This window comes from Zonotrichia albicollis, chromosome 22, assembly GCF_047830755.1.
Source record: "Zonotrichia albicollis isolate bZonAlb1 chromosome 22, bZonAlb1.hap1, whole genome shotgun sequence".
In the NCBI taxonomy this organism is placed as follows: domain Eukaryota; kingdom Metazoa; phylum Chordata; class Aves; order Passeriformes; family Passerellidae; genus Zonotrichia; species Zonotrichia albicollis.
The window spans coordinates 5,754,491-5,775,062 of NC_133840.1; the positions used below are offsets into that span (position 1 = coordinate 5,754,491).

Genomic DNA, 20,572 nt, shown 5'->3' on the forward strand with positions numbered 1-20,572 from the left:
TATTTTTTTTAGCTCTCTTCTGCTACTGGGAATAAGCAAATACCTTAAGTTAAACACCTTCCTTCCAGCATCCCTGAATGCACCCCATGGGGAGAAAGTTGATATTATTTGGGCACAAAAATCCTATTCCCCAGTGCCCAGGGCAGTGTGGGGACACGTCCCTGTGGCCACTGAGGGCACATCAGCTGTCCCCAAGCCACTCATCCTTGGGGATGAGGACTTATAAAAAAATCACATTTTCTGTGAAAAGCAGTACTTACAGACAGAACCTTAAAGCCAGCCCCAGTTTCCTACCAAAGGAGAAGTTTGGATAAGAAGTTTTATCTGCCCCACTCTGAATTTTACACAGGCCCAGCTCTGAACTCTGACCCTGCCAGGGCTTCCCGTTGTGCTCTGAAAAAAGTTCCTGCTCAGCCCAGGAGCCAGCGCAAAGCCTGGGCAGAGAAGTGGCTTCCTTGGCACCCAGATCTCTTTCCTGATTATTATTCTGGTCATTCACCCTCTTTCTCTCTCAATCTTGAGGAGGGAGCAGTGATTTTGTGAGTTGAAATTTGGATGTATTCCCAGCTCCATTTTTTTTCTCCCCCTCTTGTTAATTAAAACTAATAAATCTGCTCAGCAGAGTTTGCAGAGCAGAGGGACAAGGTACAGTTATCTTGACACGGCAAGGCCATCTCCCTCCTTCCCCCCCACCTTTTATTTATTTAATTTATTCACCTATTTATTCCCTTCTTGAGCCCGTTCCAGATCTGAATTTCTCATCCAGGCTATGTGCAGGCTCTTTGCTTTTCTTTCCCAGGGAAGCATTCCCACAGGAGCCTCAAATAATCAACAATTGCCGTGGCGTGCATCCCTGGAAATAATTACAGACAATCCCGAGCAACCTGGGAACAAAGGGATCCGTGTTGTGTGAGCCCTCCTCTGTCTGTTCCCTCATCAAGGGGGATGGAATCCCATATTTTGGGGTCACTGCAGTCCTTTGTACTGATTTGGGGGATGCAGCAGCAAAAAATGTAAAAAGGAAGAGACGATTCCCCAGTATTTGGGTGTTTAAAGCCTTTGGGAAGTTGCACAGCCACCCTGAGCATCCCTCAGTCCAGAGAGCCACGTACTCACCTGCCCTTGGGAAGGAGGGGATCCAAACTGTCCCCTGTGTCCTTTCCCAAGGTGTCTCACACTTCCTTCCCAGTGTCCCCACACTCTCCCCTCCAGTGTCCCCACACTGTCCCTTCCAGTGTCCCCACATTGTCCTTTCCAGTGTCCCACACTGTCCTTCCCAGTGTCCCACACTGTCCTTCCCAGTGTCCCCACACTGACCTTTCCAGTGTCCCCACACTGTCCTTCCCAGTGTCCCACACTGTCCTTCCCAGTGTCCCCACACTGACCTTTCCAGTGTCCCCACACTGTCCTTCCCAGTGTCCCACACTGTCCTCTCCAGTGTCCCCACACTGTCCTTTCCAGTGTCCCCACACTGTCCTTCCCAGTGTCCCACACTGACCTTCCCAGTGTCCCACACTGTCCTCTCCAGTGTCCCCATGCTGTCCTTTCCAGTGTTCCACACTGTCCTCTCCAGTGTCCCCACGCTGTCCTTTCCAGGAGGACAGAAGCGGCCTCTGCACCAAGTGCCCGGTCCAAGATGGGACTCACGGGATTTTCATGGACCTGCTGCCCATCCTCAGGTCCTGTTTGCCCACAGGGAACATCTGGTGGTTCCCAAGGATGCCCAGAGCCCCAGGCTGAATTCCAGAGGCAGAGAAGTTTGTGGGGAATGGCTTTGCCCTGAACTCCTGCGGTCTCCTCCTCCTCCTCGGGAGGAAGGCAGCGCTGGTAGCCATAGCAACCAGATCTCCTTCTCTGCTCCAAACTTCACCCAGCCGGGGTTCCGGAGGAGAAATGGGAAGGGACGGGGGAATGCAAATGACCCGCAATCCCTGCAGCCCCTCCCGATCGATGGGATCTGCATTCTAAACCACGGGATGTGTGTGAGGATAACGGAGCAGGGATGCTGGAAAAACGGGCAAGGGAGAGGGGCAAGGCAGAAAAACGAGCTGCTGAGCCATCTCTTCCATCCCCTGAGCCTTCCAGTGTCATGCGGAGGGTAACAGCTTTAATTAGTGATTTAAGGACCTTCCGCAACACACTCAGCACTCTCGGTGCTCCGGGAAGCGGCTGTGCTGCAGTTGGGGAGGCCAAGCACGTCCTGCCCGTGCTCTTCCCTCCCTGGCACATCAGCACGGCAGGCAGTGGGGTTTGGCCAGCCCTGGAACGGTGCTGGGACCTGGCTGTGGGGACAGGGACAGCCAAAGGGTCGTGAATGTGCAGAGCTCCACGTTCACCTGGCCCCACAACCAACCCAGTGAAATGGGAGTCCAGCAAAACCAGCTCTGTGCCAGGACATCCAGGTCTATTCCCTGCACTTCCCATCCCCTGCCCTGAGCAGCACTGGGGCTTTCCTGCTCCATCTTCATCCTGCCCCACCTTAACCCTGCTCCACCTTCACCCTGCTCCACCCTCTTGCTCCATCCTCATCCTGCTCCATCCTCCTCCTGCTCCATCCTCCTCCTGCCCCATCTTCCTCCTGCTCCACCTTCATTCTGTTCCATCCTCCTCCTGCTTCACCTTTATCCTGCTTCATCCTCCTCCTGCCCCATCCTCATCCTGCTCCATCCTTATCCTGCCCCACCTTCATCCTGCTCCATCTTCATCCCTCCCCTCTTTGCCACAAAAATCCTCATTCCCACCTCTTAGTCTCCCTGAGTGCTGCTCAGACAATCCCACAGGTATTTCTGACACCTTTCCCCTGCATGGGGTGGATTCCCTTTTCCTGCTTTACAGACAGGGAGCAAAGGACTGGCTCAAAGCCATCCACTGATCACCATTGGGGGATGCAGGAATTGACCCCGGGCCCCTAAATCTCAGTTTTCTATCCCAGCCAGGCTGCAATGCTGGGAGATATATCTCCTGAAACAATTAATATTTTTTTTCTATTTCAAATGGCCGGTCAGCCAAAACTAAAGGGGAAAAAAATGAGAACTTTAACTTCTGGATGAAAAGTTACCATTTTGTTTGCATGAACCCCTGATTCCATTCTCCACTGAATATCTCCAATCCACTAAGAAGCGCTTGGGTGTCGATTTTAGAAAGCTGATGGGTGTTTTTGGAAATAATCCCTTTTTAGGGAAAGCTGTTTACCCAGATAACCACCATCCCTCTCCCTGCTGAAGCAGCAGCTGTTGTGGGAGACAGCTGAAATGCAAACAGGCTCCTGCTCCATCCATCACCCAGGCACGGGCCAGGCACAGCTACTTCACTTTAAAGGACAACGTTTGCATCAAGAGGAGCTGGGCCACAAATCAAATCCCACTGGAAGGCAGGAGAAGGTTTGAACTGGAGCAGAGGTTTCCTGGGATGATCTTCTGGTGGGATGAGGGGACAGGAGCTGAAACAGGTGAGTTCACACAGCAACACACACAATGCGTCTGACTTCGACTGCAGCGAGGCAGAAAGGTCTGATTTCATATTTCTGTTTCCTTCCAGAGGTCTCTGGGCAGCCAGAGCTCTTCCTAACGATCTGTGCTGGATGGAAAACACCCCAAAGAGCTTTCTCTATTGAATTTCCATAGTCTTCCCCATCCCATTTGCATTTAAAGCCAGCTCTCAGCTGCTGTGCGTGGGACAAGACACATTTCTGCTCAATACCCGTCCAATTCTGCCTGTGTGGATCCAGGCTGGAGGCATGGATTGCTGTCGATGCAGATGGAGTTGCCTCTGAGAATCCAGAGTTTCCTGGCCCAGGGAAATCTTGCAGGGAAACAACTGCAGCTCTGGTTGAGCCAACACCTGGCAGGGTGAGTGTGATGCTCCCAACTACTGAGAAACAACATGACAAAAATCTGGGGGGGGGTTGTGATTTTTTCCTTTCAAAACCCCTCAATTTTTGGCCCCACCATTAATAATACTTCCAAAGAAAGCTGATCACAAGTAGCAAGAAACATTTTGCTCTTTCAAAGAATTTTATTCCAACAATTGCAGTCAGGCTATTAAAACCCTTCCATTTTTTTCTTAAGCAGAAATTGATTTACATTTTAAAACAGCTGAAAAAGCCAGTTTTAATTTGGAAAAAAAATACTCAAAATCCCGTTTGGAAATGTCAGAGTGGCTGAAGAGGGAAGGCTGTGCCAGATGATGCTGAGATGGCTAAAGCCTCTTTCAGTTTAGTCTTTACTAAACAGATCAGCTGTGAGTTGGTGTCTGACACAATTAACCCTGAGGAGGAGCAGGCTGGGAAGGGACTGAGGAGTTTGGAGCTCACTCAGGCATTTTCCAGCTCCATCCCCAGGCATGTGCAGAGCCACTGAGCACAATTTTGGAGCCAACACAGCAATATTTGAAAAGATGACAGTGCAAAAATGTGGAAAAAGAACAGAAGCAACACCTGCCTTTGGGAGAGGGGTGGGAGGAGGAGGAGTTTGCCTCAAACAAGGCGAGCACCTGGAAGAACAGAGGAAAATCAGGCACAGCCAACATGAATTTGTAAAGCCCAAATTGGGTCAAACCAATCTAATTTCCTCCAGTGACAGGGTGGCAGGGACAGTGCTGGGGGAGGATGCAGGAGATGTCATCTGTCTTTACTTCAGGGAGGCTCTCCAAGCTGTCCCCCTGTGACATTCTCCTCAGCACGCTGGGAAACAGCTTTATCTGGCAATTTGGCTGTACCTAGAGAGGGATTATCAATGGCTCCCTGTCAGAAAGGAGGGATGTGTCTAACAGGAGTCTCTCTTCATCTGCTATGATTCAATATTCCAATTAACCTCCCCAGTGATGGAAGGGAGGAGACGTTTATTAGATCTGCAGAGGGCTCACCCCAGGAAAGGCCAGCGGCTCTTGGGAGGACACAAAACCAAAATCAGAGCTGAGAGCAGGGGATGGAAAACAGGAGAAAGGGCCTGAGATATCCTACAAAGCTGCTGAAATTCAGGCAGGGCCAGAGCACAGCTCGGTACAAACACCAGATGGGCCACAACGGGCTGGGAAAAAGATCCAGGGCTGGATTTGATGAGAAGTGGAACAGACTGTGGCAATAAAAGGCAAAGGGTTGACTGCAGTGTTGCCTCCAAAACAGCTCAGGAAAAGCCTGCTCTGCACAGGGAGTGAAATACAGGAACCCTCTGGGGCTCTCTGTCCTCGTTTCTGCTCAATGGGTTGGGTCCAGCAAAGGCAACTTTGGCCGCCACTGGGGTTGATTTAAATACCCAGCTGCTGCTTCCACCAGGAAGTTTCCAATTCCCTTTCTTCTCTCTGCAGAGCATGATTTCCATTCCGTGTCCAACACTGCCTCCCTGGCTCTTTTGATCTTTCCTGTGGAGCCAGGGATTAATATCATTTCAACAGCATTTTCAGAAAAATCAGCAAATTGTGTTTGCGTCTCACTGGAGCGACCTTTTCCTTCAGGGAGATGTGGAGTGATGGGACCAGTCTGGTGGGCTGAGACCAGGGAGCTGCCAGGAGAAAGGAGATCCACGGGCTCTCAGCTCCTGGTGACTGCTCCATCCCTCAGCAGCTCTGCTGGAAACGTGTGCTGAGCACAAACCCAGAAAAAAAAAAAGGGCTGTTGCTAATAGATTGTGCTGCTTGTTGCTGCTCCGCGAAGAATGTCCTGCTAATTTTTTGTTTTCACCAAATTTTCCACTTGAAACATGAGAGCGGAAAGGGAGCTGTGAGCTGCATCCTCAAGGAGAGGCAGAGCTGCTGGACTGGAAGCTCCTGGTTCATCACCAGCCGTGATTCCCACCCAGATCCACATCCCTGGGAGCCGTGGGAAGGCGAGGTTGGGGCTGGGAAGGAGGATTTGCTCCTCATGGCCTTGCAAACGCTGAAAACCAGCAAATGAACAACAAAATAAGAGCAACACACTGCAGGCCTTGGGAATAAGGAATGATGCTGCCAGTCTTGGGAGACAGGAGCTCCTTTGGAGAGGGGAAGAGGGATGGCATCCGAGCAGGAGCTGCCTTCCTACTGGGCTGGTGGCTGAGCTTCAAGGTCACTCTGACAAAGGCAATTTGTTTCCTCTACAAGCCAAACTTTTTGTTTCCCCTTTCTGGAGCCGTATTTCACACAGAGCCTCTGTCCTTGTGTGGTCAGCCCCGGGGGGAGGCCGGGCCAGCAGAGCCTCATCAGAGTGTGCCACCACTCAGCAGCACCCAGGCAGGAGATTTAAAGGCTATTGCGGAGAAATCCTTTAAATCCATCCTGTAGGGCAGGAACAAGACAGGCAAATGGGGAACTGGGAAGTGTTTGGACACTGGGAAGGAATACAGATCTGAAGGAGCTTTACTGTACGACTCTTGGTGGGTTGTTGGCAGAATCCCTGAATCCTGCCATTTTCCACTGTCTAAATTATTTAGGGAACAGCAGCAAGGGCAGCTCCTGTGTTTAGGGGATGCTCCTGCTGGTCCAGCCTGGCACCTGGAGCTCCTCATTCAGCAGCACCCAGACACCCAACCAGCCCAGGAGCACAGCAGGGATGGATTTTGGGGTGCACTGGAACCCCAGGGTTTATTGGTACCTCCCAAAGAAACCCAGCAAGGTCATGACAGCAAAAGTCCCATGGGGGACTTGAATCCAGAGAGTGGGAGGCTGTCAATGGGAATTGCCAAAAATGGCCCCAGGGCCAAAGCTGGGAAATCAGGGGAGCTGGGTGGGTGTGCTCGGGGATCTGAGTGTGCACAGGATCTGAGTGTGAGCAGGGATCTGGGCGTGTTCAGGGATCTGGGTGTGCACAGGATCTGAGTGTGCATGGGGGATCTAGGGGAGTGTGAGCAGGGATCCGAGTGTGCTCAGGAGATAAGTGTGCACAGGATCTGAGTGTGAGCAGGGATCTGAGTGTGCTCAAGAGATATGGGGAAGTATGAGCAGGGATCTGGGGGAGTGTGAGAAAGGATCTGAGTGTGCTCAGGAGATAGGGTGGGTGTGCTCAGGATCTGAGTGTGCACAGGGATCTGGGTGTGCACAGGATCTGAGTGTGAGCAGAATCTGAGTGTGCACAGGATATGGGTGTGCATGGGGGATCTGAGTGTGCACAGGGATCTGGGGAAGTGTGAGCAGGGATCTGGGTGTGTTCAGGGATCTGGGTGTGCTCAAGAGCTGGGTGTGCACAGGATCTGAGTGTGAACAGGATCTGAGTGTGCTCAGGATCTAGATATGCACAGGACCTGGGTTTGCACAGGATCTGAGTGTGCACAGGTATCTGGGAGAGTGTGAGCAGGGATTTTGAGTGTGCTCAGGAGATGGGGTGGGTGTGCTCAGGATCTGAGTGTGAGCAGGATTTGAGTGTGCACAGGATCTGGGTGTGCTCAGGAGATGGATGTGCTCAGGATCTGAGTGTGCGTGGGGATCTGGGGGAGTGTGAGCAGGGATCTGGGTGTGCTCAAGAGCTGGGTGTGCACAGTATCTGAGTGTGAACAGGATCTGAGTGTGCTCAGGGATCCAGGTGAGTGTGCTCAGGATCTGGGTGTGCTCAAGGATGCAGGTGAGTATGAACAGAATCTGAGTGTGCACAGGATCTGGCTGTGCTCAGGTTCTGTCTGTGCTCAGGTTCTGGCTGTGCTCAGGATCTGAGTGTCCAGAGGTTCTGGGTGTGCTCAGGTTCGGTCTGTGCCCAGGTTCTGTCTGTGCTCAGGTTCTGGCTGTGCTCAGGATCTGAATGTGCACAGGATCTGAGTGTGCACAGGTTCTGGCTGTGCTCACTCTCTCTGGCTGCTGCTGGAGCAGGAGCAGCGAGAGGCAGAGCTCCCAAGTGTTTAAACATGCAAACACACATCCCCTCTCCACAATCAGCACGGATGGAAATATTGATGGTTGCATTAAAAGTAAATATATTTTTAATTAAATAATTTTCCCCTTCTCCATTCGAGGGGCGTGAAAGCACTCACAGAATTAAAACTGCTGCTTCAATTTCTCTCTCTCTCTCCTCTGACACATGCCAGGACTAAGATTTCTCCCTCTGCCTTCCCACCATCCCTCTCCATCCCGCTTTTGGCTCTTTAACCCCTTCTTGGCAGCCCAGAAAACACCAAGGCTGGAGCAGAGCAGCTGATTTTCTTCCCTTCTCTCTCCTCCTTCCCCTCAGTCCCAGCTCTGAAGGGCTCATTAATCAAAAGGCAATTAATTCCCCATCATGGGGGCAAATAACAGACACAGACGTTCAATAGCTGCCTTTTGCCACGCTCCAGTGTTTCTCTGATTCCTGCAAACCGAAATAAAAAGGAGGCAGAGCAAGAGAAACAGTAAATGATTAAACGCTTCATTAACACCCCGCAGGGGCGGGGAGGCCTCGGCTGATTTATCTCTGGTGCCAAAGAGGCAAAAAGAGTTCCCAGGTGTGGAAATTTTGGGGTGCATATAAGGACCCCTTGTCCAGAATGGTCTAATGAACACGAAACATTTACAAAATAGGATGGTTTTGCCCCAAAATGGGGTGAAAACTCCTTTTTTTCTTCTTCTCCCCTTGGCTTTGGACAGAACCCTGCTCACTCTGTCTCCATCTCGCCCTAAAGTGAGTGTCCCCAATTTCATTTCCCACTACCCTGAAAATATAATTAATGAGCATTTTTCTGATGTGGAAAATATTTAAAAAAAACATGGAAAAGAAGTTGTTGCTCCTTTAAATTGTGTTGGTGAGCAGTCAAGAGATGAGGGAGAGTTTTGATACACAAAACAATAGGTTCGCTCAACCCTGGTGCCCCAATTAATTAGTGGGTGATTGCTGCCCATAAAAAAATTAAGAATAAACTATTATATTAGTTATTTAATCAGTGAACTTACCAAAAACACAAGGCCCATGATTCAAATGCTCCATTGGTATCATTAATCATAGTTTGGAGCAGAAAATAATTTTATATTATTAAAGCAATTACCATAGAATCATTGACGATAGCAAAAATTCATTAATCTTTATTCATTACTCAATCAGATCACTTTGTTTTAGCCCATTCCATCTCTCCTGCTCTCTCACAGGGATGCCAAAAAGAAGCTGGGAAAGTGACAAAAGGAACTTTTTATGATACTAAAGTGTCAGGCTTGGCAGAAACTACCTTTAAATATAATGAGTGTAAAGGCATCGGAGGGACAGCACAAACCTCATCCTCTCCAAAGCATTAATTGCTGTTTTTTTCCACCTCAGGCTGCAATTCCCAAGGGATCAGCGCTCACAGCTTGGAGCAGGGGTGTATTTTTTTCCCTTTTCTTTAGTCTTTAAACTGATTTTGTATTCAGGCAGAAGAAAAAGTGGGAGAGCAAAGCTGGAGCTCCCCATCACATCAGGTTTGGGGGTCCCCCAGCCAGAACTGAGCTTCCCCCAAGAAAAATCAAAGCTGTGGAGGCAGCTGAGCTCTGCCAATCTGGGTCAGGCTCTTATCTGCTGGCAAGCAAAAAGAAATTGGCCTGGCTTTTCTTATTTTATCTTCTGAGATGAGTGAAACTGCAGTGCTCATTATGATCGTTATTTGACTTTAATAGCCGAAGAGGTTACCGAAGATCTTTTGATTTGATAGCCGGGAATTTATCTTGATGGGTTGTTTTTTTTTTTTTTTTTTTTTTTTTTTCTTTCATGGGGAAAGAAAAAAAAAGGGAAAAAAAAAGGAAAAAAAAAAAAGGAAGAAAAAGCAAGTTTCTCCCTGGAGACAGCTCCTTAGCAAATCATTTACAAACAGGGGAGGCTAAGCCCAGTTTTGGTGTGTGAACAGGTTTTCCACAAGTCCCTTTTTCCCCAGGGAAACACAAATTTGTCTTCAAAACATCCCTGCAAAGTAGGCCAGGCCTGTTAATGCTGCTTTGCTGGGAGAAGCCTCAGCAGTTTGCCCAAGGTGCTTGAGGGGGCGTGGGATGGATCCAGGAATGCAGCCTGGGTTTTGAGTCTAGCCCTTCCCTGGGATGCTCTGGGGTCAGGTTTTGAGTCTAGCCCTTCCCTGGGATGCTCTGGGGTCAGGCTGTCCCTGAGATAAGGGAGGACACTGTGGAGGACAGAGGGACATCTCCACCCAACCCCTCTTCGTGCCACAATTCTCCGTAATCCTTCTTTTACCCTTTTCCCCCCATACAATTGCAGCTCCTGCTTCCTTACCAGGTTACTCCGGGGTTGTGAGAGGAATGAGAGGGATTTGTCTTTACAAATAAACTGTGGGTCTGCTGAGAAATAAAATAGGATACTGAGAGATGAAAGAAACAGTGGGAAGAACCAAAAATTCCGTAGGAATTCCGCTGATTGACACAGGAAAATAAAAGGGGGTGGTTATATATTAAAAGGAGGTGTTATGTATTTGGTGTTTTGGGAAGTTTGTACCTCTCAAGTACCTCAGACAGTGGGGAAAGAGAGAGGGAAATGTGCCCAGAAAACTGGGATAAAAGGGAGGCTGCATCCTCCAAAAATTTGAGACACCCCAGAGGAATGCCCCATGGCCTCTCCCTTTATATCAATAAAGTTCCAGGACTCCTCTGTCTCCTTTTCGGACATAAGCCTCTGGTGTTTGTGGATGAATTTCCCTGACAGTTGCATCTCTGTGGTATGAAACTGGAGCAAGAGATTTATCTGATGCCATCTTTTCCATTCTCCTCATTTCTGCTCCGGCCCAGCAAAGCTAAGAAAACTCAGCCAACCTCTCCCCAGCATTTCCTGGCACAGCACCACAACACCAGCTCCCATCACCCCAAAAATGCCTCAGTTTGGATTTGAGGAGGCAGAAGCAGCAGCTCTGCTGAAGGCAAGAGGCAACCCAGGAACTAATGAGGAAAAAAAAAAACAAAAACAAGAAAAAGAGCAATATTGTTTGGCTTTGGAGCTGTAACAGGTTGTCATGGGGAAGGCGTGTGGGCTTTCCCGCGAAGGGAGCAGCAAAGCGACCTTTGGAGAGCGTTTGCTCAGAGCCAGCTGCTGCTTCCAGCTCAGCCCTGGGCTCTGGGAATGCTCAGCCCTGTCCCTCCTCATGCTGCAAAACCTCATCTCCCTGCCTCGAACCCCGAACGTGCTGTCCTGTAATGGAATATATCACTGTAAGGGGAAATGGCTGTAAATTAAATGGGAAATCGAGGTTGGAGCTAAGGAATGAATCTTTTATTGCCCAGAGAGGTGGTGGAAGCTCCATCCCTGAAATTTTTTTTGGCCAGAGAGGTTGTGGGTGCTCCATCCCTAAAAACATTCAAGGCCAAAATCGAGATTAGATCTAAGGAAAGTTTTATTTTTTTGCCCAGACAGGTGGTGGATGCTCCATCCCTGCAATTTTTTTATTGGCCAGAGAGATAGTGGATGCTCCATCCCTGAAAATATTCAAAGCTGAAATGGAGATCAGATCTAAAGAAAGTGTTACTTTATTGGTCAAAATCGAGATTAGATCTAAAGAAAGCTTTTTTTTTTTTTTTATTAGCCAGAGAGGTGGTGGATGCTCCATCCCTGAAATTTTTTTATTGGTCAAAGAGGTGGTGGAAGCTCCATCCCTGAAATTTTTTTTGGCCAGACAGGTGGTGGATGCTCCATCCCCGAAAATATTCAAGGCCGAAATGGAGATTAGATCTAAGGAAAGCTTTTTATTTTTTATTGGCCTGAGAGGTGGTGGATGTTCCAACCCTGAAAATTTTTTGGTTGTCCAGAGGGGTGGTGGATGCTCCATCCCTGAAAATATTCAAAGCTGAAATGGAGATCAGATCTAAAGAAAGTGTTACTTTATTGGCCAGACAGGTGGTGGATGCTCTATCCCTGAAATTCTTTTATTGCCCAGAGAGGTGGTGGATCCCTAAAAATATTCAAGGTCAAAACTGAGATTTGATCTAAGGAAAGCATTATTTTATTGCCCACAGAGGTGGTGGATGCTCCATCCCCAAAAATATTCAAAGCTGAAATGGAGATTAGATCTAAGGAAAGCTTTATTTTATTGGTCAGAGAGGTGGTGGATGCTCCATCCCTGGATTTTTTTATTGCCCAGAGAGGTGGTGGGTGTTCCATCCCTAAAAACTATTGAAGGCCATGCTGGATGGGGCTCCAGCAACCTGGTCTTGGTGAAGATGTCCCTGCTCAGTGCTGGAGGGCTGGCCTTGAGCACCTTAAAAATCTCTTCCAATCCAAACTGCTCTGTGCTTCTCTGGTGCTCAAGAGTTTGGCATTGCACAAAAGGCAGGAAGCCCCTGAGAAGATGCCTAAAAAGCAGATGGAATCAGCTCCAAATAAAATCTATCACACAATTTCCAAACCTGCCTGAGATGGAGCACCACAGCCGCACCTGAGTTACAGCACCTGTAGCTGTACCTGAATAAACACAGCATCAGCAGCTCAGGTTTCTCTCCCAGTTTTTGGCAATGATCCATCCAATAATGGATTTACCTACTTATTCCTTCCTTATTTTAGGGATTTATCTACTTATTCCTTCCTATTCCAGGAAAACTGCAGGAGATAAAGATTTACACCCATGCTCCATCCAGACCTTGGAGATAGCGAGGTGGGATGTGATGCTCAAAGCTGGGACCACACCAATTAATCACGCCAATTAGCAGCAAAATTGAATGCAGGCAAACCACGATGCCCAACAATCCCGAAATCAGCTGGGGGAGGAGGACATGGATCTGTCCTGTCCAGAGAAACCACCCCATTCCCAATGCTGCCTGTTGGTCTCCAGAAAAACAGAAATTCCCCAAATATTTGCTCAGAAGTGGAGCCATCCCTGGGACAGGGAATCTCCTGGATGTTCCCAGCATGGAGCTGGGCTCGTTTTCCAGGCTAAAGCAGGAGGTCTGCCTGCAATCACATCTCCCACCCCTTTTGCAGGCTGCTGTGTCTGTGCTGTGTGCTGGAAGCAGCTTAAAGAGCTTTTGATAGCATTGCTGGGAGAAAATGAACCTGTTAATACAGCTATTTGCTGCGCAAAGGATTCACGCCCAGAACACTTTCTCGCAGCAATGATCATTTTTAGCTGGGAGAATGAATTAGCCCTTCCACTGCAAAGCTATTTGCATCGCAGAGAGGTCATGGAGGAGCAGCAAAGTGATTATTTGGGGGTGAGGCCCTGTCTTAGCCTTGAGGAGATGTGGGTTTAATTCTCATTTTTAACTCTCTGTTGCCAGCCACCTCCTGCACTCTTGAAATCTGTTTGTGCAAGGGCACTACGAGGGTTTTGGACACACCTGCAGGTGACCTGCAGCTCCCAGGCTGTGAATGGGAGATGGGAGTTTGTTCTGGCAGCACTGGGGAGTTTAATCACCCTCAGATTGCTGAGTTGGCTTCCAGCAATTGAACCACAAACTGGGGGAGATCCCTGGAACTCAGATCCTGGCTGATCCCAGCCAGTCCCAAAGCCAGCCCTGTTCCCAGGAAAGGTCTGTTCCCTGGGGTGGGAGTTAATTACAGGCAACATTTCAATAGCAAAGAGGCCAAAATTATAATTATCCCTCTGGGGTTGTTTCTGAGCATGCCAAGCAGTGCTTTCCTCATCAGGGCACTAGGAGGAGGGATGGTGTGGGCTGTGGGGATGGGGTCTGCCTGAAAAAGGGATTTATTGTGTTTTGGATCTGTCAATGATCATGAAGATTCTTACCCAACCCTTCCAAATCCAGGCTCTGCCTGAAAAATGAATTTATTTTGTGTTGGATCCATTACTAGTCACAACAATCCTTATCCAACCCCTCCATCCCCAGGGTGGGCTCTCATATCTTCTCCAAGGCAAGGAGGCCTTTCTAAGGCATCTGATCCCAATGGGACAGGAATCCAGGACAGATATTCCCAAATCCTGACCCAGAATCCAAAGCCAGCTCTCCCAGGCTGGCCATGATGAAATGCAGGGCTTCCCTGGCTGGCTCTGGTTTTCCCCACCAGAGTGTTAAACAAACTCTTCTCCCTCCCACCATTTATTCCCTTCTCCACCTTCCCGTGTTCCCAATTATCTTAAGGAGATTGATAAACCCAGCACTGCTGCTCTGGTTACAGGTCACTCCCCCCTGCAGTGAGGAGTGCAGGAATCAATAGCCAGAAATAGTGGCTGGGAATCAAACTGCCTGAGCAGAACCAGGAGGAGGAGGAAGGGGAGGTTTCATTCCTTGCCCTGGAGGAGCAGGACATGGAGCTGAAGGGAGAAAAGTGATGCCAGCATTGAGCCACTCATTTATCTTTGGGACAATGCTGGAGAAGCTCAAAGGGAAGGAGGAATGTTGAGGACTCTGGGAGCCTCTTGGAGGCAGCTTCACACCAGGAGTAGCTGCAGGCAGGGTTTGAACACTGCCTGTGCAGCTCTTGGTGGTTGAAAGCCAGGCTGGTGGCAGCCAAAAAGGAACAGGTGGAAGGAGGACAAAAAGGAATAAATTGACTTTGTTTTTAAAGCAGAAAAGGGTCAGACTGACTCTGGGGTGATCCACAGGATTTGGATGCAGAGGGAGGGAGGCTCTTTGCCCTCACAGGGGTTTGGGGTGATGGAGTTGGAGCACATCCATGAGCAGCTCCCATTGCTCAGCTGAGCAGCTCCAGCATGAGTGTGAATGGCTGCTGGGGAGGCTGAACAGGGGAAATCAACAGGGGAAATAACAGTGTTAGTTTTTATTCCTGCTAGTAAACTATAATTAAAAACTATAATTTGGGTATTTAACAAATGCTGCAGGCTTTTGCAAGCTTGCAGAGTGCCAGGCTTGGCTGTAGCCAGGTAAGGTAAGGAGTGGCCTTTTGGGGAGAGGAATGTTGCTCAAATACTTGCACCCCATCTGAAGCTGGGATAAGGGTGTGAAAATTTCCACTGGGTCAGATTTTTCTGGGTTTAAAAGTCTGTCTCAAACCATCTCCAAAGTGCCTTCTCTTCCTGGTGGGATGAGGTCTAGAAATGCTGTATGACTCCACATCTCATGGCACTTCTCAAGGAGGGGTGGGAAATAAAGGAAATTCTCCTTGGTCCTCTAACCCAGCTGCTGTCCTGTGCTTCCAGAGGACCTGAGAGCTGCAGGACCATGAGATGCCAAATCTCCCTCAGCCTCTCAGCTCTGGAGAGGCTGGTGGAGCCTCCAAACAGGGGGCAGCTGCCAGGCTGGAAGAGAAAATCACCCAACCACTTCCCCAGCCACGGAGACTCCAGCTGGAACAAGGCAGGGTTTCACCAGGGAAAGAATATTGGAGAGAAAGCCAAGGGAGATTGGCAGATTTTGCTTTTCAGAGATTGCCTTTCCCTCCCACATCTGCTCCCACACCTGCACCCAGCCTGGACTTGGGCTGTGCTGAAGGGCTCCAGGATTCCCTGCCCATTGCTGGGGCTGGTGCTGCACTCCAGGGATGCTCTGGCACCAGAAAAGGGCCAGGAAGGATCCTCCACTCTGTGCCTGCTCACACACGGGGTTTATAGGACATCCAACAGGAATTTATCCACCAGTGCAGCAAGAATTTATCCACCACTGCAACAGGAATTTATCCACCACAGCAAAGGGAAATTACCCCTCACAGCAAAATGCTCAGAAACACCATGAGCAAAGTGGGGAAATGCACCCAAACCACATCCTGTGCCCCTTGCTCCACATTAGCAGCTGCTTCCCTCTGGTCTGAATCCTCTAAATGACTCAGTCTGCCCTTGCTGCTGATTCCCCAGTTCCCAAACCCCTTTTCTTCCCCCAAAATCCCCCTGGCACTACCCCCATCTCCCTCCCACACCCGCTCTGCTTGTGGCTGTTTCTGTGGAGCCCCTCTGTGCTTCTCCAGCTCTCAGGGTATAAATATGGTGTGAGATAAATATTGTCATGGCACATTACCCTGCTCCTTCCTCACCCATACACGCTGCAGACAGAGTTATGCATCTGTTTATGTGTGTGTATATATCTAATTATACTGTATAAACTGTATATCCCCCTCTCTATTGTGTATATTTAATAGAAACGCCAGCTAATTGCCCTCCATAAATATATATGGGGATTAACTGTATTGACATTAAATTTACTGGTAATCTCCTCGAAAATAAACACCCCAAATAAAACAAACACATAAAATAAAAGTAGGGGACATCACGGTTTTTATGTTTGGTTCTTTCCACCGCATGCAAAGCTGGGGCTTTGCCAAGCGAGAGTGCTGAGGTCTCCAAACCCTTTTTCAAAGATAAAGATTCCAAAAACATCCCCCAGGGAGCTGTTGGTGCCTCTTGGAGGTGTTTGCAGCTGGCAGAGCCCTGTGTGTGGTGGCAGGAAGGCTTTGGTGGCCTGGCTGTGCCCGGGGGTGACAGCTGGGCTGGCAGATTGGCGATGGGCTCCAGTGCCTCCAGCCCCAGGTCACTGCCTCCAGCACGGCCCTGGTGGAGTCATTAGGGCTGGGCAGAGTCATTAGGGCCAGCAGATGTTTGGCAGCAAATGTGTATCAGATGGGCTGGGGGGCCATGGGGCAAGCAGGAAGCCCCAAGTGATGCCAAGCGGGCACCAAGCCCACCATGGGGTCTGCCCTGGCCTCACTAAAACCCTCCCTGCAGCTCTCACATCTTTTTCCAGCCACGGAAAAGGTGCTATGTTGGGGAAGATGAAACAGGAAAGCCTTATAAATATGATTGCCTGGCAAAAGATTTTGAGAATAAGGAAACTATAAGCAAGATTGAAATGAAAGCAAGCTTTGAGATACCTCAGTTACTGAACAACTGGAAAACAATGGTGTGGCTGACTGAAGGTTATCTCCTTTTGATGGACCTGCAGACAGGCCCAAGGGTCAGAGAAGACCCTGCCAGCTTGGCAGAAGGGGCCCAAAGAGGAGTTTTTAGGGTTTAAAATGTAACACAGTATGGTAATGTAATGATTCTTATAGGCTGTATGGAAATACTATAGGATTTGCATATTGTACTAGATTGGTTAGTGAGAATCAGAATATTCAACACAGAAGATTTATTGTATTGTAATGGGAACCTTGCTCTTTTAGCTCTTGCATTTTACTCTCTTACCCCTTTTACTCTCTCATGCTTTTGCTCTCTTACCCTCTCATCATCTCTATCCCTCTCTTCTCTGGGCCTGCTCTAAGCTGTGGCTGCAGCTCCCAGCAGGGCCCTCCACCCAGGCCCTTTGCAATAAAACCCAAATCCCAGCAGGGCCCTGCACCCAGGCCCTCTGCAATAAACCCCAAATCCCAGCAGGACCCTGCACCAGGCCCTTTGCAATAAACCCCAAATCCCAGCAGGACCCTGCACCCAGGCCCTTTGCAATGAACCCCAAATCCCAAAAGGCCCCTGCACCAGGCCCTTTGCAATAAACCCTAAGTTCCAAGCCCTGGCTTCAGAGATCTCTGCTCTCCGTCCGTCCCCACCATCCTAACCCCCGATGCTCCTACAGTGCCACTTGAGGCTTCATTGGTTTTGGGGCCGAGCCCAGTGCCAGCCCAGGCTGCTGTGGGGACAGGGATGGATTTGAGTCCCTTTGTCAGGGCATGGAGCTCCTGATGGAATGGCACATGCCAACATGATGCCAGCCAGAAGATTATCCAGCAGGAGCTCCACAGGGCCCAAATCAGCCACTGACAACTGGGTTATGGGGAGCCTTCCCCCATCTGATCTTTCAGATCTGCTCTGTTTTGGCTCCAGCAGAAACCCCTGACAATGCTAAAGCTGTTGTTTAACATTTTAAAATTATCTGTGCAGCCCTCCTGGCTGCTGTGCTGCTAATTATTTGGCTGGGATCATTTTTGTCCTGTTCCTCTGTGCTGGCAATGGGTATGAAGAGCTTTCAGCCTGGATCCAGGAAGGACTGGGAGCCTTTGACCCCTGCCATAAATCCTCAGTTCTCGTGGGCTGGGGTTTTTTTAACCGGCTAGATGAGTGTTCCTATCCACCTTCCTCAGCTCATTAATTTATTTAATCCCACGCCTCACCAGTTTGCAGACCTCTGGTTGCCCTGGAGGGAGAGGCTGCTCCAAGCGCTGTCACACAGTGCCCTGCTGAGCTGCCCCTCTGCAAGGGGAAACTCACCCAGCCAGGCCTCTCTGAACCTCTGTCACCCTTTTTTACCCCCTCCTCTGCCACAGGCATGAATCAAGGGAAGCTGGGCAGTCGTGACTCCTTTCTTCCCTCCCTCTTCACCACTTCCCCTGCCAGGTGCCTCCTCTCTCCCTGCAAAGCCCTCAGGGAAACACTGTCTGCACTATTTTGAGACCATATGTTAAATTCATGTTCTTGTTGCTCTCCTGGAAGCTGGGTTAATTGGCAGGAGCAAAAGGCAGAGGGAAGAGGCTTCTCCAAACACACACATGTGGTGCTGCACACCTGGGTGTCCCCACTTGGCTTGGGGATCCCTGTCTGGGAGTGCAGGAGAAGTGAGGTAGTGTTGTGAGGGTCCCCAGGGAGGTGAGAGATGAGGATTTGATTCCATGTTCTCAGAAGGTTAATATAATATAATATAATATAATATAATATAATATAATATAATATAATATAATATAATATAATATAATATAATATAATATAATATAATATAATATAATATAATATAATATAATATAATATAATATATAATAATTACTAATTTATATTATAATACTATGATATATATTACATTATAAATATAATTCTATACTATATATTATATATTACTGTATATTATATATTATATAATATATATTATATTATATATAATATATAATATTTAATATAATATATAATATATAATATATGATATATGATATATTATATATTATATATTACATTATATAAATATATTATATTATACTTATATATTATATTATATTATATTATATTATATTATATTATATTATATTATATTATATTATATTATATTATATTATATTATATTATATTATATTATATTATATTATATTATATTATATTATATTATATTATATTATATTATACTAAAACTATACTAAAAAGAATAAAGATACATCAGAAGGCTAGAAAATAATGAATAATAAAAAACCTGTGACTGACCAGAGTCCCAACACAGCTGGACTAGGATTGGTCATTAATTAAAAACAATCCACATGGAACCAATCAAAGATGCACCTGTTGGTAAACGACCTCCAGACCACATTCCAAGCAATCAGATAATTACTGTTTACATTTCTTTCCTGAGGCTTCTCGGGAGAAAAGTCCTGGGCAAAGAAGATTTTTCAGAAAATATCATGGTGACAAGGTGGCTCAGAGGTGTCACCTGGCCCAGGTGTGTGAGGGTCAGGTTTGATGCTCTCTGTGACAACATCTTGTCACCCTCAGTTCCCACAGCACCATCTCTCCTGGTTACCCTAAAATGGAGCCACACTAAGGGAGCTGCAGCACACCTGAGCTGTTTCCCCCCACTTTGCACCCTCTTTCCAAAGGATGCTGCCAGCCCTGTGCTTTGTCCATGCAGCACCTGGATTCCAGCTGTAGGAATGGGCTGTTGCTGCTCCCCTTATCCCTGATATCCTTATCTTTCCTATCCTTGTGTCACAGCCTCTGCGAATCCACCAGGGAAATATCCAGGCCCAGGAGAAATCCTGTGTGCTCCCACATGGCCCTGCCTCCTCCTGGCCTCCAAAACAGGCTGGATCCATCAATCATGGAAAATCCCTCTCCCTTTGGGACACAACAACTTGTTTGGCAATGAGAAAAAAAAACCAAAACAAAACACCCAGCACCGTTGGATCTCTTAATTTGCCAGGGCTGGGAGCTGGCAGATGAATATCTTAAATAACTAATGGTGACTCAGAGGAGCATTAAACAAAGATAACATTGCCACTTCTTCTCTGTTCCTCTTTTGTTCCTCACTCTTCAGCTTTCCTGCCAGTTTATTATCTCCCCAGTTTTCCCTCTGATGATCTTGTTACTGTGACAGGGTGTGCATTATCTCTGGCAGCCTCTTCCCAGCACCTGACCTGTTGTACCAACACAGGCAGGGATAAACCCAGGGATGCATCCAGGGGGATGCCAGAACCTCACTGAGGTCTGGCTGCAGCTCTGAGGGGTGCCTGGGGACGGGAAGAGGATCTCTCTCTCTCCTCTCACCTATTTCCAGTTTGGAGAGATGCTGAAACTGAGACTCCAGTCCAGAATCTGGGCTGGCTTTTCAGAAATCTGCTGGGAACACTGAAAAAAACCAAAAACGTCTGAACCCTTCCCAAGGCTCCATCCCACAGCAGCCAAGGGTGATCTGTGCTGCACCACAGGAGCTCTGCAGCTCCTGATAATCCCAGCAAACCCCATCAGGAATGCCTCCTTCCCTGGATCCTTGGCTCATTTGTGGCCAGGACGTGCCAATTGCACCTTTCCCATTCCCTGCTGGATTTTGGGAAATCTGGTGCCTGCCAGGCACAGCTGGAGGGCTACAACCACCACCCTCACAAAGCCAAAACTCAGCTGGGCCATCCCAGCCTCCTCCTCAGTAAAATCCATGTCACAACAGCAATCACCCACTGCAGGAAGGAACCATCTCCCTCACACCCTCCCAAGGACCAGGATATTCTCTCCACACTTGGTATTTGGAAAAAACATCTTCAAAGCTGAGAAATGTCTACATAAAAGGCTCTGGTCTGGCCTTCAGGAAGTAGAAAATCTCATTAGGAATTAGCTTGGGATCAAATAGGATCTCTCAAGTGATTCTGGAAGGCTGG

General features: G+C 48.2%; 1 long non-coding RNA gene across 1 annotated transcript; it reads left to right on the plus strand.

Moving 5' to 3' along the window:
* The first annotated feature begins 1,774 nt into the window (after positions 1 to 1,774).
* On the plus strand, positions 1,775 to 9,566 carry LOC141731419 (uncharacterized). Its single transcript, XR_012583519.1, has 4 exons — positions 1,775 to 2,780; positions 3,179 to 3,448; positions 3,538 to 3,848; positions 5,305 to 9,566. It is a non-coding gene; the product is annotated as an uncharacterized LOC141731419 (long non-coding RNA).
* Positions 9,567 to 20,572: the final 11,006 nt, after the last annotated feature.